General features: G+C 38.4%; 1 protein-coding gene across 1 annotated transcript in view; it reads left to right on the top strand.

Annotated features, from left to right (window-relative positions):
- Positions 1–14,029, top strand: part of PTPRN2 (protein tyrosine phosphatase receptor type N2) — a gene marked incomplete at its 5' end in the record, with an annotated part of 414,276 nt that overhangs the window by 195,546 nt on the left and 204,701 nt on the right. The window lies entirely within an intron of this gene.

Genomic DNA, 14,029 nt, shown 5'->3' with positions numbered 1-14,029 from the left:
GATTAGTTTCATTGCTGATCAAGAGTCTTTTCCAGTGGCCTGGAACCCTTTCCTTTCAGGCAAGTTCCCTAAAACTAACTTTGGAACACAGAATAAAGAGTTCATTCCTTTCTGGCTGACGTTGAGAAGTGGTACGGGGTTGGCCATGCTGACAGGGCATTTTGCAAAGGAAGAGGAAGGCATTTGCTGTATCTAAAGGATATTTCCTTCTTTTCTTTCTCTTTTTACTTTGTGTTCAAGATGTATGACTTCCCAGTCAGCGCAGCTTGCGGTGTGCCTTTGTTTTTCAAATTAAGAAAACAAAACAAGCTGTTTCTCAATATAGTTGTCGGGCAGTTTGTTGCATCAAGCTGTGAGCAATGTATGCCATGGAAAGGGCCCTGGCTGATGCCAGCACAGGAGATGTGTGATGGGGATACAGAAATAGTGATGCCACTCAAAGTATATGCAAACAACTGTGTTTCTCTCCTAATAGTGTAGGAACCCCTGGTGTGTCCCCGAACCTCAAAGCTAACTCAGAAGAAAAATATAATAATGTTGTCATCTCTTGGTTTTGTTCTTTCTTTCCATTGCTTGCTCACCCCTTCCTAGGGGATGATAAGGAGAACTTACCATGAAAAACACATCCATATGAGCTGACACAGATGAGAGCAGCTGATTGGGTTTGGCTCCTCAAACCTGGAGCTTCTTGTGTTTGAGCAGCTGTAGGTCTCTTGGGTTGTCTGGATCAGCCAGAAGAGGGAGACAACTCTCACKCACTGTAAAATTCAGAAGTTTAGAAGGGTGAAATACCTTTGAATTTATCTGAATTTCTTTTAAATTATTTGCTTGAGAGTGTAGGGTTTTCCAGGGCAAGGAATACGTTACAAGCCATTGTTAGAAGTCAGCAAGTCTTTTTGCCAAAATAGTTTKCAGATTATGGATACTGTAATGAATGCTGGGCAGTTGGATAAAAAAATTAAACCTATTCCTTTCTGATAGTAGTTTCCATATAGTTATTGATACTGGGGATGTCCTCTCTGTTTTGGTTTTAGACATGGTTTTGTTTTTATTCTTCAAACAAGTGAAGTCAGTATAATATTTCCTCAAAAGCTGTTTACTGAAATGACTTAGCATTRTTTTTATTTAATATTAACTTGGTGAACAAAAATAAAGAAAAAAATGCTCAAATGGAATTGAATTTCAGATTTCTATCAAACGCATAAATGTGATAGTGTGAAATAGAGAGTAAAAGTATTGAAAAATTGTAGAAGGGAAGCACTGCTCACATATGCCAGTAGGTATCTGTTCCTCATTGATTTTCAGAATCAGCTTCCAGTCATCTGACTCTTACATGTTATGAAATATAATGCAATWTATAAAAATAAATCAGTTGGAGAACTCAGGATTGCAGCATGCAGCATTATGATATCAAGGGTAAATGAACCCATTGAAAAAGCAACAAATGCACTTCATTGATTGCATTTTTTTTTTATTTTATCAACCAGCTTGCAGATTTCGTCTGTCTAAACACAATGTAGTCACCATTTATCTCTTATAAAATCAGTCAAAACAGAAACTCCTTTGTAATCAGTTTGACTCAGTGATGGTTTGGGTGGTGGTGCTGGCAGAGGGAATCACTTTTCTCTAGCAATTCCCAGCCAGCCAATGCACACATCTTATCGGGGTTACCTAGCAACTGTGTGCTGCTGCTAGTTGAGGTGTAGTGATTAGTTAATAGCCCATGACTTCACAGGTTACTTTCTTTACAATTACATAGAAGTATTTAGCATTTGATTTCTTCTGAAAACCCCATCTCATACAGAAATTAATATCAGGTCAGATTATGACTGGAGCTTATCTCACCGGTATAGAGTAAGCAGTGAGTGCTTCCTCTCCTCYACCTTCCCCATCATGTTTTATGTCTTTCAGATGATTGTTACAACTTAAGCACATTACCAAGGGAAAATTATGAAGTGTCAAAGAGACATCTGTGCAATTTTCTGAGACTTTTTATAATTTAAATTTTACCTGTGAACTGTGTGATGAATTGACTGTTCATATCTCCCATGTCATACTGGCACTGGGCAAGAGGAAAGATCTTTCAGGTGCAGCAGTATCATAGRGGCACATTCATGACCCACTATTTCAGCTTTTACAACATGGTGTGAGTGGGAGCTGGCTGCCACACACTTAGCTCAAGCCTTCCCTCTGTGTATCACCAGGGGCTTTGGATGAATGTGCAGTTCTTGTTTAGTCCTAGAGAAACTTTTAGAATTGTCTGGAAACATTCTGGACACAGTCAGTGACAGAGCTTATTCCTCTGTGCCTGCTTTCAGCTCKGAAGGACTCGGGACCATGTGCCTACAACAGTTCTGATTGAAAATGCTGAGAAAAAAAATAGAAGAATTGCTTTTATTAGATCTCAAATGAAAGCATTAGAATCATTAGGGTGGAAGATAAAGCATAGATGGTAGAAAGTCTACTACGCCCAACTCTTCCTTCATACAAGGAAAAGACAAGGAGCTTTTCTACAGTTGCTAACTTTCTTGGGTTCACTCTCTTGGTCTAATTCCATGTCAGAAACACCARCTTGGCAAGTATCCCAAAAGGAAGAGCACAACCTTGCTTGCCAATGCACTACTAAGAAGAGCTGTTCCCTTTGAAGGCAGTGCTGTAACTGCCCACTGCATTGCTGGGGGTCTCTTTAAAGATCCCCCTGGGTCCTAAAAGAATGACCATGTTTCATTTAACTTACTTCAGCTTCAGGACTTTCTTAAAACTACAGCAAATTGCAGTTGGTATCTCACAGACCTGTGCGAGTTATTCTTACATGCACAGGGAAGAGCAGGCAGAGYTTTGTTCTGTTTGTCTCTTCTGGTAGTTCTTAAATCTTCTACTAATGGTTGGAAGGATTATGAGAATCCACAAAGAGATAAATGTACAAAATCTTATCTATTTCTACTGTGAACGAAAGACAAAAATATGTTAGAAGTTGAATATAAATTTTATTCTCCTACTAAAAATCCTATTCCATGGACTASATAAAGCTGCATCACATAAGTCCAATTCCTATTGACATGTTAGTGTTAGTTAAACTTARTCTTTTCATAGCTTAATAAAATTTGAAGTGTTTTATGGATGTAAGGGTTGAATTTTGTTAATTGTAACAGAGCAATAATTGCCATTATCTAGTATCTAGTAATTTTAAGCTTTGGTTTCATTAACAGGGTCAGATTGCATTACTGTTGGGAAGGACCTTTTTAAAGACAGCTGCTATGGTTTCTGAGTAGAGATCATAGGGGTTGGGTTAGAATATCACAATGATTTATGTGACTTTGGAGATACTTTATCATACAGTACTAAAATATAAACTGCAGGTACAACAGATGGCTTTTGCCATACAATCCATTTATGCATCATTCTCTAATGTGTGGTTATCACTGCATGTGTACAGGCTGTTTTGTCTTGCACAAGTTTTCCTAAAGGATTGCCTCAGGATTTGTGCTGTAATTTATTAAAACAGCAACCCCAGACCACAAAGTGGTGCTACACCATGGCAGCTGCCATTCTCTACAAAAACAGCATTTTTCATGTGTCTGGCTCTTTCTCTCAGTCAGCTCAACAGCAGCTTTAAATCATTCATCTCTTTCTTTGTGTTTTGAGGGGCAAATGTAGCTGGAGATTGACTGAAGGACCATTTCAGCATGTTTGGGTCTCTCTTGAAGAAGCACCATGTTCATTTGTAAAGTAGTTGATCAGTGTAGTGAAAGGAGCTGTTGCTACATCCCTGCCTCATTAGCTTTTTAACTGACTGTGTTGGATGTGAGCCCTGCTTGAAAGTACAGGGAGGTGTTTTTCTTCTGGTCTCATCAAAAGCAGCTTTCAAGCAGCAGCATGAAGACATGGGAAATTATTTGTTAAATTAAGCTAGTAAGACCAATACAGGGACCAAAGTCTGTCTCATTCCCATGTTCAGATATCCTTGTTTATTCTTTTCTAATAAGTAGTGTTGCAATCCTAGCAGGCAGATTTGGAGTTCCTAATGACATTTCAAATGGAGCCTCCCTGTCATCCCCAGGAGAGTGCGCACAACCCTGGGCCGTGTGCTGGAGGAGCACTCTCTTAGTTAAGTGACAATGTCTCATGCGTGGCTCTTCTGGCACTGGTCATGTTGTTTTTCAATTTGATGTCAGCATATTATTTAACACTGACTGCACTAAGGGGTTTTTGGCTCCCAGAAGAGCATTTTATTGCATGTTTGATCCTCTTGTATTGCCACATTTCACACCCAACAAAAGCTTTGAGCTTAGAGCTGCTGTATCCACTGGCATTGGGTAGCAGCAGGTTTCATTCCCTTCTTTTACACACCTGTTTTACAGCACCTAAGTGAATAATTTTAAGAATGGAGTCTATATATTCAGATCGCTCCARAACCCAAACCATCCTAGACACAAATGTCAGCTAAATAGCAAATGGTTTATYTGAAGTCTGTATTGTGTGCTCTGACACAAATTCTTGTCTGGCAGGTGTGAGCAGCACCTGCCCCTGACACCTCCATTTCACATGCACTYGTGAGCTCTTTGTGGACTCCGTTTGAAAATTGTATTCCCTGTGAAAGGACTTGTCACAAGTTAAATTATCTGTGAGATCACTAACTCTGCCTCCATCCTACTGTTAAATTCATAACAATTTCTGTCAACCCTCAGTATCAACAATGATGGTTAATGAAACTCTTACAGCAGTAAAACTGCATCGTCTTGGCATGGTTGCTGATGTGTCAGAAGGCARCCCTGGACCATACCATTAACTTATCAACTAGGAAATTGCTGCTGGGCACATCACTGGTTGTAGAGACTTACTTTTTCTTTCTTCTTATTTTTAATCTAAAAGAGTAAACTTTGGCCTGGACTGGTATTTCAGTTGAAATAAAAGATGAGTGAGTTTGCATCGAGATCTGGAGTTTATTTCTTGCAGGGCATTTGCAGATCTTACAGTAAGGCATTTTAAAGTACGCTTATCTAAATGTATAATCTTGTTTTGCAGGTCACAGTGTAAAGATTTTTCCTCCTGTGGCATTTATTCTCCCTGATATTTTCATTCTGTTGTTGKGTAACTAAATCCATCATTTAAATGTGCCTGATGTGAAAAAGAGATCTACATGCAAACACTACCAGTATTTTAACAAAGGTCTTGTTTGACTAGAGGGAAGATGAATGAATACCTAAAGGTTCAAAATATACAAGGGGTAATCAGGAAACTTCTGTGAGTAAGTGGCCATTGTGACAAATTTARCTTCATATTTTATGAAGATGACAGTGGATTCTTTGCACCATTATTTAGGCATCTGCTTTCAGCCTTGCTCTGCAGTATATATTTAATTGCTACATCTTCATATCAAAGTGCAAAAAACCMCTGCAAAATTGGCACACAGTGCAGCAGGAGACGGTGTGTCCCTATTTTCAGTTCCTTGAATGCATCAGAGCAGAAGGTACTGGCTCTCAGTGTAGGATGTACAACATTACTCACACATCTGCAGAAACTAAGGGTGAATTCTGGTCTGGGGAGCAGGCAGGAGACAAACTTCCCTGTTTCTGCATGGAAGGAATGTTGAGCAGCTGTAGACTGTGCACAAGAACTTTATGGTGCAAGTCTGTAAGCATTTAAAAAAAAAAAAATCGAAACAAAGACTTTAAATGGCCATTGAAAAACAGAGCTAAACAAAAGTGCCTGCAGTCTCAGCAGTGACCTTTCCTGAACTTGTAATGCTGGGGCACTCAGTGTGCACTGACTCCAGCCCAGCCTCTGTTTTCTCCCAACTTGCTAATGGAAAGAGCATGTTTGATTACTGATTAGCAGGGAGATATCTGCCCTGCTTCCTGCAGTTTGGTAGTTGATGTTTAAAAACATGCTATTTTAATAATAATTTTTTAAAAAAAATAGTATCCTCTGGGAATAAACATTATCCCTTAATTTCTAAAAATAATTATAATATGCATGTTAAAATTCAGAAGAGTGCGTCTCATGAATAGGAATCTAATTTCATGATTTAAATGCTGATGGTACAGCTAGAAAGCAACTGAAGTACATAATACACCAACCTAAGATTCTCATATTTTTCTGTAATATCAATTCAGCATTAGTTACGTTAAGCCACCTGCTCTTTCCTTAATAGTGCATGAGTTATTAAGACCAATGTTTTAAATTATGTTTATGCTCTAATAGAAAGGATCTGGTTTCTTAATTTAAGAGGTGATTTGGTTTACCTGCTTTACTTGGCATATTAATTATTAAGTCACTGCCTGAGTGTCATGTAAGATTAAATAATGCTGAATTGCTGTGTTAAAAAAAAAAACAATCAGGAAAGATGGGTTTAAGCAACAGCTTGGATGAAAGAAATTAGCATACACTAAAGCAGATCATGACTGGGGGGTAAGAGCAGTCTTGTGGACAGGATTGAGTATTTCTGGTTAAAAGAATCACAAATTCTTTTGTACTGSGCTGAAAACTTTATTTCACTTCTTACCAAGGCTCATACTAGAGTTTCAAAAGTACTTTTTAATGTTGAGTTATTTAGACTCAGTGTTTAGCATGTGTCACTGTCATTTGATTTTCAAAGCTAGTGAATACTCAGAGCTACAGTTTAAATCAGATGAGATTCAAAATGCCAAGCAATTTTGAAAATGAGGCCTTAGTTTTTGGAACTTAACAGCATAAATTTTTTATACAGTAAACTGTGGGCTTAAGGTAGAAATTCCAGTAATCTATTTTTCTAATTCATGTATTACCTAGTCATATTAATCAAAACATGTATTTTAATTTTTAACTTTTCAGAATGAGTTCACTTAAATTCATCTGAATTTTTTAAAGTTACATCAAGATGAAGTGCAAATATTCCTGATTATGAAATATACAGCTAGAAATTTTGAAACTTCGATGAATTTTCTGAAAAGGAAAATTAATGAATCTGACTATTTCTGATTGTAGTCAGTGGCTTTGATGCCTAGAAAAGACTTGTACTGGYAAATTTTCTTTTAGTGCTGCAAGAAGAATTTTCTTGATGTTGGATATTTGTCACGCTAAGTTCATCAAGATGAGAGATAATTTTTATTGACTTTATGGACTGTCAGAGCAAAGCAGAACTCTCTCAAATTTCTTGGATACCTTTGTGTGATATTGCAGGATGTGGATAAGGAGACAGACTGCAGAACTGCAGGAGCCATTGCTTTGTTGGTTCAGCCTTTCCTGTCCCTGCTTTCTCATCTCAAGSAAATGCACAATTATGCTTGGGGGTTAAATAGTGAATTCAAGCTCCACCTGATAAAGCATAGCAACCAAATCTCCATCAATAAAAAATTCAGATCTTCCTGGCCATTTTATTAGGCAAAATAAAGGCAAATGCATTAGAACTGCCTTCAAATCTTCTCAAAATCTTTAATTGGAGAGAATTAGGGATGTGAGGACAGTTTCAGTGGGGTGTCTCCACAGTGTGAGATTCAGCAATGCCCTTCCTCTCCTCTCCTCTTCCTTCTCTCCTGTTCTGAGGCAGAATAGAGACATTCACACCACAGAATGTCAGACCATGTTCCAGATCAGGTGGTACCCACAGAACAGCTCAAGATCCTGAAACCTCCACACTAAATCCCACCATGTTACAGAGTGGAGACTGGGAGAGAATCATCACGTGGTCAGTGTTGAATGCGAATGTCCTGGTTTGAYTCTCCAGCTGTTCTTGCTCTTCTCTGTGCACCCACCAGTGGCTGCTGCCACAAGAAAATTGATGAGCATGTGCATTTTTGGCTGTAACTTTGTTGGATCATTCCTGTGTTTTTAAAGTCTGAGAAATCCACATCTCAAGTTTTCTTTGGCTATTGAGAAAATAATAGTTGCCCATGCTGGTCAGATCCCAWTATTGTAGATCGATGTTTATATTATTTGTGCAAAAATAGGAAAAGATAAGTCTTATCTTGCAGAATGCAAAATAGGAAACTGGTGGTCATTTGCATGATTTAAACTATGTCTTTTTTTTGTCTCCAAATATTTTCTCTCTGTGTGTCCAGCAGAAAAAACAAAAATTTTATTTACCCAACGTAAACTGTGATTTCAAAGGACAGCAGAAGACCAGCTCTATGCAAAATGAACAAGGCATATGCTTGCCCTCAGTAGTGAGGTTTAGTGAAGTCATTGCTCTGCCAAATCAAAACATGATCCTGTAAATCAAAACATGATCCTGTTCAGCCCTCCCAGCAGCCTTGTGCCACTAACTTCACTGGGGTGACGGGGCAGTCAGTGTCTCACACAGGGGGTCACAGAGCTCCAGCAACAGCAAAATAGAAAATTAGTGATCTAGAAATATCAGAACTACTGTAAGACTCTCTAGCTTCCACTAAAACKGTCCCAAACTAACTGAAGGAAGAAAATGCCCTGAAAAAAACAAAATCACACTTTGTTTGAAAAAGAATTGCATTCTCTCTGTGGCAATTGATAGTCCTGGAGTCTTGACCCCTAAATGTGATGATCCTGTTCCCTCTGATGCCTCCCTGTAGGCACATTAGAATGAGGCTGCAGCAGCCAGAGGCTGGATCAATCTGGATTTAGGGATCCCAGTGTTCATTAGGTGTCAGTGGCTGTTCCATACCAAATGGCTGCTGTTCTCCAGCCTCACCCCACTCTTTCACAAGCAAACCCCATATKTGCAAACCCCATTTTCACCTGTGATGTTTATTCTGCCTGTCTTAAAGCTACCATCACTGCCACTGAGTGCATTCTCCAGCCATTAAAGGAGGGGTGATGGAACCCCTCTGAGGGGCAGCCAGGTTGGCAGCTGGAGCACAGAAATGAGCTGTGAGTGTTCATAACCCACATGGGAAGATGGTAACAGACTTGAGAATTGGCTTGATATCTCCTCAGTCTCAGTTGTGTGTCTTCTTTTCTTTGTTCTGTTTTCTTATTTTTCTTCCTTTTCTCCTTTCCCCAACTGAGAGCATTATCTGGAGGAGAAGAGAGGAGCTGTGCTGAGACCTGAACTACCTGTGAGCAGCTCAAGTTTTGGAGCACCACAGACCTTGTGGGAACCCAGCCTCTGCCAGACTTCTTATAGAAAGGGCTTGCATTTCTAACAGTGGCACATTTTATGAGGATTTTTTTTAGTTTTAAAATCTCTACCTCATTAGCCAGGCAATTTTTTAAACTTCTACCTGTACGAATTACCTTTCTGCTCTTACTGTAGCATCCATCTACCTGGYAGTCTGGAAGGTATTTACATTTCTAAAAGTCCTTGAAGGTAGAGCAGTTGTTTGTATCCCTCAATTACAAATGGGGAATCGAGTCAAGGATGGGCTCTTGCCCCTGAGGATGCATTTGGTGTCCCAGTCTCCCCAGTCCTGAGCCACCTTTCTCATTGTGGACCATTCCCTGAAGGTTGTTGAATTGTGAGGCTCTGTTGTCATAAAAAAGGCAATCCTTTCATCCGTCCCTCCATCCGTCATGAATTGCTATCACGTCTAGCAGCAGATGTACACATTTGAACCACATGACAGGGAAAAAAAAAAAGAGGAACAAAGACCAATGTTTACATACCATGGTTGGAAATCTTTGTAGTTGGCAACTAAATCAAAGGAATGCTTCTGTTTTGATGTACAGCAGTCTTAAATCATTTGTAATTTTCTATCACCTCATTTTATCAACAAATTAACATCTTGATATATAAGATCATCAGTAAATTAGCAATCAGCACCAGAACACAAATTTATTTTTAATGTGTGTACAAAACAAAGGACAATTGATAATATGTGGTGTAGCACTTTACATTTTAAAGAGAAAATTAAAATATTTATATATGTCAAGATATTTTTTAATTTATTCTGGCACCTGCAATTGGTGAATTTCTCTAGGCTTTGTGTCATTTTGATGTATGTGCTGCCCAAACTCTTCTCCTTACCAAGAGTCCTCAATTTTCATGAACAGGAGGGGAGGATGGGGAGCTGWATCAAGGAAAAGGAAACACATCTGCTTCTTTCTCAAGGAAAATGTTTCCAATATAATATTTAAAAAATACTAATTTCAAAAATGAATTCTTTGTGTGAGGTAAGGGCATTTCCTGTAAACAAAGTAAAGTAATAGTTTAAATCTGGATTTAAAGCTTGTATCTAAAATTGCAGATCAAATCCTCCACCCCCCAACAATCATTAATTCATTAATCCTTGAAACCATCACTGCATTGTTTTCTGGTAATTATACACACCTCATATGCTGGCTTTTTAAGACATTAATTGCATGATTAGTTTTATGATTTCYTCTGATTACCAATTAAGTTACCTTTTTCTCTCTTTTTTGTATTTCATACATACCATTAGACTTTATAGTGCTTCTTTTTTAATTTCTCACCTAGCAGGGGTTCTCACACATTCGAAGACAGCATTATCCACTCAATAAACAGAGAGAGAGTTTAATTTTCTGTGTAAAGTATTGCTATGGACTTGGAAGGATGATGTTTCAGATATTATGCTATCAAGAGTGACATTTAATTTTACAGGAAAAAAAATCTTGTTTTTTCCTGTCATAACAATGTTCACAGAGGATGATTTTAAAGATGTGCAGAGACCAAATCAAGTGATTCTGTCTGTTGGTTTAGCTGAAGTTGTCACATCTTCCTTTTTTTGTCCAACATGTATTGCCAGCTGGTCTTCAATTATATTAGTGTAATTTCTTGTATAGAGTTCTCTGGGTCTGTGCATATATATTTAAAAGTAGCCTCCCATACATCATAAATCAGATACACAGGCACGAGGCTCTTTAAAACTTGGGGAAAAAAATTGATCAGTGGGAGTACAAGTTTGAATAGAGCTGAATTTCCAAATCCTGGCTTAACTGCATCCCAATTACCTTGTACGCTGCATCCTTCAGATGCTGAGAAGTCTCAGCTTTTCCAATACACATTTGACTTTCAGCAAACAGGACTCCTATCAGCTGCAGTGGCAATATGCCAATGCCTGTACACATTAGGTGAAGATCCTGGAGGTGTCTAGGGAGATTTATACATGACAATATTGCACAAACCACAGAAATTTTTRAAAGAAACAGATGCTAAAAATGGGGTTTACCTTCCATGTTGCACATCCATGGACAAACGTTCATCTTGGTATATGCTTCTTTCTGTGTTCATATTTGTCTGCTTTGTTTATCAAATGTTTGTGTGGGATTCATATTCTGGATCACCTTTGTAATGTAAAAGCAATTACGATTAATTATCAACACTGGACAAGATRCCTAAATGGAATTTAATTGAGAAATGCTCTTCTGTAAAGGAAACAGGGAACTGACTCATAGACCTTCTTGAAGAGAATAATACAGTCTAGAGCATATTGTGTGAGTGGCTTTAAGGCAATCTGCTATCGATTTAAATGAGCACGCACTTCCAAATTCCTGACAGCTATGGCAGGTGAGAGAATAGAAAGACGTTGGGAGTTGCAGGGTAATTCTAATTGGACCAACACAGAAAATAAACTCCTGACTTTTCTGTTGATCCTTAAAACTGTTGCCTGCCAAAGCTGTGCTACGGTTCTCTAGTAGGAGAAAAAATTGTCCAGAGTGGAGCATATGCTGTCCTTACAAGCACCCTGGGGACAGCAAGTCACCATTGAGAAATGTGCAAAATTGAAGGTGTTCCTGTAATAACAAGTCAGGGCACCTCCAGCTCTACGAAAATGTTTTAATAAACTGTGGGGGGGAAAATTGGGTTCTCTGATTAACCTTTTATTTTCCGTCACAGTTTTGGTTTTTAAGACATCTTTTAAATCACATTTGATTCTACTTTGTATTGAATAATACAGATGGCAGCAGCCAACTTTGACAGGCCAGAAAACAGAAGACTTCAGGGCAGTTTGTTGCCACTGACCTGGCAAGGTCAGGAATGGAATTGAAGTGTCCAGAGGTTGGAATTCCCCCCACTTACAACTGATAGTGCCTTCAATATTTCACTAACCAGATGCAGTTCTCTTTGATCTCTTTAGAAGTATTTTTAGGCATAAATCAAATTTTGCTCATCTTTTATATTTAATTACCAATATAAACAGTTGGAAATATTTTCTGTTACCTAAAACAATGAATGTGTATTTATGCCACGTTGTCTGCTTTCTAGGCTGTGTCAAACTCAATAATCAAAGCATAAATATTTCCTTCTCATAGCTAGTTGGTTTTTATTTTAATTGCACACTTCTGCTTTCAGCCATTCATAAAAGGTGATACATACAGGATGAGGTAGGACCAAATGTTGTACCTAACTGAGAAACAAGAATTAGCAGCACAGAGGTTTCTGGTTCTGTCTCTGTGACAAAAGTTACTTGGCTGCTGTTTTTGAACCAAGAAAACTTTCGAGAAGTTTGGAGGAAAGGCAGAGGGGGAAAAGGGCCTCATTTAGGCTTGCTCTTGAATAAAGTTTTTATTGGCAACAAGGCAAAAAGGCTTCTCTTGAAAACTCACTCAACATCTTTCCCAAAAGATGTTTAGAATTTTTTTTTAAATTCTGTTTCTTTTTTCCACAAGTGTCCAAATTGTCATTTGTCTTTCTGACAGCTGAGCCCATGACAAATTCATGGTTTCTCTGTATGGAGACAGTGCCTACAAGCCATCCTTCCTTCTCTTCTGGCACTCAGAAGAGCTCTTGCTTCCATTCCTAGATTAAAGTGTTTAGAAGTCAATAGATCTACTTTATTTATAGCATGTCAAGATTTGGATAAAGTATTATAGGATCAAATGCTGATCCCTCTTAAAAATTTACAGCACTGTATGGAGATATATTCCTGGGAATCATGGACCATCTCCAAATAAAAAAAATTAAAAYCCACCAAAAACCAATARATATATCATCCAATACAATTAATATATTTATMTATTGAATATTGTATGTTTATATTTTACTGTATTATTTATAAATTTTATATAATTTTATTGTTATGTATATTTGCAGTTACAGCTGTGAGGGGAGGAGGAGGGACAGGCACTGATKTCTTCTCTGTGGTGACAGTGACAGAACCCAAGGGAATGGTCTGAAGTTGTGTCAGGGGARGTTTAGGTTGGACATCAGGAAAAGGTTCTTTACCCAGAGGGTGGTTGGGCACTGGAAGAGGTTCTCCAGTGAAGCAGTCACAGCTCCAGCCTGACAAGAGTTCAGGAARCATTTGGACGACRCTCTTGGGCGCATGGTGTGACTCTTGGGATATCCTGGGCAGGCCTAAGAGTTGGACTCAATGATCCTTGTGGGTCCCTTCCAACTCAGAACGTTCTATCATTCTGTTATAATAGTGCTGTGTGAAAGTGTTTAGCGCTGAGAAAATGAGTTACTGCCCTCAGAGAATGCTGCGAGTTTCAGTTTTGTTGGTTTGTCAGAGAAGGTGCTTTCAGAGCAATATAATACACCCTTAAAATTAGGAAGTACAGCCAAGCAGCATTAAAATACTGTCAGCACACTTTCTGGTCACCTTCACCTTTAATGGAAGTATGAATAAATGAACCAGTAACAATTCCAAGTATTCCTTCATCTTGCAGACTGGTCTAGCCCAAAACTTTAACAAAAATTTAGCCAAGTAGTTAAAGGTGTTTCACTTCCTGCATCTGTGGGTTTAGTTTTCACTAAAGACACAAAATGCTGAAAGTGTTATGAGAGGCTTTTCTCTTCCTAAGGTCATTTGCGGCTGCACGTTGTGTAAACCCAGGAAGTTTGGATAAACAAATATTCCAGTCCCTTTAACTGCAGYTCCAGAATTTCAGTTTGCCCATCACTAATGTTCATTCAAATCCATGTTTAAATTGGGAACAAAACTATCTCCAGTTTACAGAAATGTAGCCATCCATAGCAGCCCAAATGGATTAGGATTGCTGCATCAGAGAAGTCCATTAGTGCAGTGTAAAGTACAGATACAGTATAAGCCATTTCAAAAAGTACAGCTGCCTCTGATCAACCTAAAAAAATCCTCTTATTCCTGAAAACACTACGTAAAAATGCACAGCAGGCTATAGGCCAGATATGTCAAGTRTGTATTTTTTAAAAGTT

The sequence above is a fragment of the Malurus melanocephalus genome, unplaced genomic scaffold, assembly GCF_030028575.1.
Source record: "Malurus melanocephalus ecotype Western Australia unplaced genomic scaffold, MMel_1.1 scaffold_140, whole genome shotgun sequence".
NCBI lineage: Eukaryota > Metazoa > Chordata > Aves > Passeriformes > Maluridae > Malurus > Malurus melanocephalus.
This window is presented reverse-complemented; position numbering and strand designations above follow the sequence as displayed.